Below are 3,430 nucleotides of genomic sequence, written 5' to 3' on the forward strand. Positions count from 1 at the left end.
TACTTCCATGACAAAGAACAAATAAAGAATTTTATGATGACAAAGGCAACCCTACACAGACAACTAAAAGATATTCTAGAGAGGAGCCAAAATGACCACAAATTCACAAATGAGAACAGAAAGAACCAACCAAATAGGTCAAACAATTAAACACAGGAGAAAAAAAGGTATACAACAGCAAGTAAATAACACGGCAATCATGAGTCAGTACATCTCAACTATAACCATCAATGTAAATGGACTCAATTCACCAATTAAAAGAAAAGACTGGCAGAGTGGATTAGGAAGCAAAATCCAACAATATGCTGCATACAAGAAACACATTTAATTCATAAAGAAATTCATAGGCTGAAAGTCAAAGGATGGAAAACAATACTACATGCTCCAGCACCTCAGAAAAAACAGGGGTAACAATCCTGTTCGCAGACAGTCTGAACTTCAAACCAAAAATGATTAAATGAAATAAAGAAGGCCGCTATATACCGGTAGGGAAAAAAACTCACGAGGAAAAGTAAGATTCATAAATATGTCTGCACCAAACACAGGAGCACCCAACTATATTATACAGATCTTAATGGACATGAAAACTCATATATCCAATACCATAATCTTAAAAGGAGACCATAACACCCCCTTATCGCAAAAAGATAAGTCAAGCAGACAAAAAATTAGCAAAGAAGTAGCAGAACTGAACCAGAACTTGGAACAAATGGAGTTAATAGACGTATACAGAGTGCTCCACCCAACCACAGCTCAATACATATTTTTTTCAGCTGCATATGGGACATTTGCTAAAATAGACCACATACTCGTCCATAAGTCATGCTTAAGTATTTGCAAGAAAACAGAAATTATCCCATGCATGTCATTTAACCGCAGTGTAATGAAACTGGAAATAAATACAAAAAAAAAAAACCAGAAAAACCCGATAAATACATGGAAAATAGACAACAGCATGCTTAGAAACTCATGAGTTACACATGAAATTAAATATGAAATTAAGCAATATCTGCTATTCAGTGAAAATTGAAGCACAACTTATCGGAATTTATGGGATGCAATGAGAACAGTTCTTAGAGGAAAATTTATGGCTGTGAACTCACACATTAGGAAAACAGAATGGGAACAAATAAATACCCTAATCCTACACTTCAAAACTCTAGAAAAAGAAGAGAAAACCAAATTGAAAGTCCAGAGAGAGGAGGAAATTATAAAGATTGGAGCAGAAATTAATGCAGTTGAGAATTAACAAATCAAAAATTTGGTTCTTTGAAAGATTAAATAAAATTTATAAGCCCCTAGCTAACCTCAACAAAAAGAGGAAAGAAAATACTCAAATTCAAGCAATAAGAAATCAAAAGGTAAACTTACCACACACCCTGTGGAAATTCAAAAAATCATCAATAGCTTTTTTTGTTTTACTTTATTTTAGTTTAGTTTGGAGAGTGAAAGCAGAAGCAAAAACAAATAGAAAAAATGACAGAAAGAGGGTAACGTACAACAATATGTATATCACAGATTTTCAAAATAGGTATAACTAATTAACAATGTTTGTTATATTATCTGATTTTCAGTTGAATGAAAAAAAAAGATAAAATAACAATGAAGATGGAGATGCAACTACAAATACACTCAGCCATCTTATCTTAAACAAAGTTGTCAAAAAAAGTTGTCAAACATGCTTACTGGAAGAAAGATAACCTCTTTAACAAATGGTGCTGGAAAAACTGGCTCTCTATATGCTGAAAACTAAAACTTGACCCAGTGCTGTCACCATCCTCTAAACTAAAGTCATAATGGATTAAAGATCTAAACCTTAAAACAGAAACACTAAATCCACTGGAGTAGAAAGTAGGTGGAAATCTTGAAGACATAGGGGTAGGCAAACAGCTCATGAATAACAATCAAAGTGCACAGGAAATACTTGAAGGAATTAATAACTGGGACCTCCTCATTTTTTATTTTTTATTCTTATTTTTTTGCAGTGTTGGGGATTGAACTCACGAACCTGCACTTGCCAGGCAAACGGTTATTCTATTGAGCTATCTCCCCAGCCCAACCTCCCCACCCCAACCTCATCTCAGATTTTTAAAATTAATTTTATTGAGAAACAAAGAGCAATGAGATAGTTTCAAAACCAATTAGTAGGACAGTTTCAATAAATAGTATATTGCATATTGTTGACTTTATAGTAGTTATTCATAGTACAAGATGCAGACATGATATCTTGTTCAAAACACTATTAGTACAAATCTTTCTTCTCATTGAATTAAGAGAAAGTAGCTGTATATCTATCCTAACTATTTTGTATATACAGATACAAAATGGTTTTTCATTTATATCCCCCTTTTTTGTTTAGTTTTGTCAGAGGTGGGTATTCCATTGCCATTTAAATATTGTAGGTGCATGAATTCAGCAAAATAATTCAATATACTCCAGTAGTCCAAAATAGTTCTGGGTTATCCATAGGATTGACAATGTCAGAAGTTGTTGACCTGAACGTTTTAATATGGCTTATTAAGATGGCTTGAGCATATTAATATGGCTTTACTTTTTATACCTCATTTTTATACTTTTCTGTTGGATGGTTAAGACCAAGATAAAGCAAGACCTATATAACAGGAAATGTAACATTTATATCTGCCAATTTCAGTCATATCCCCTCAGGATTTACTCTGAAACCCTGTACCACAATTTGTAGATCCTTTCCAACCTCTTCTTATTGAGAAGTGTTTGCACATCAAGAGAAATTACCAACAGAGTGAAAAGACAACCCATAAATTTGGAAAAAATCTTAACTAATAAGCACTCACACAAAAGTCTTCTAACTTGAATTTATAAAGAATTAAAAACATTATGCTCCCAAAATTTAAAGACCCAATAGAAAAATGGGTATCCAAGATGAACACACTTCTCAGAGGAAGAAATACAAGAAGCAAATAAATACATGAAAAAAATATCGTACATCACTAGTCATCCATGTAAGGCAAATTAAAAGAGAATTGAGATACCATCTCAGTTCAGAAAGAATGACTATCATAAAGAAATAAACCAACAAGAAATGTTGGAGAGGCTGCGGGAAAAAAGGAACCCTTCTCCACTGCTGGTGTGAGTGTAGACTGGTGCAATCATTATGGAAATCAGTGTGGAGAGTCCTCAAGAAACTAGGACTAGGGCCAGGGAGATGGCTCAGTGGAATAAGTGCTTCCCTGGCAAGGGCAAGGGCCTGAGTTCAATCCCCAGTTCCGAAAAAAAAAGAAGAAAAGAAAAGAAAAAAGAAATAAACTAGGACTGGAAATCCTATTTAATCAAGCTGTCTGTCTTCTGAGAATTTTCCCAAAAGAACTGAAAACATCATATCAGTGATATATGTGCACCTATGTTTATAGCAGCACATTTGTGATAGCCAAATCTTGGAAACAACCAAGAT

Source organism: Octodon degus, unplaced genomic scaffold (genome assembly GCF_000260255.1).
Source record: "Octodon degus isolate 3935 unplaced genomic scaffold, OctDeg1.0 scaffold00293, whole genome shotgun sequence".
Lineage (NCBI taxonomy): Eukaryota > Metazoa > Chordata > Mammalia > Rodentia > Octodontidae > Octodon > Octodon degus.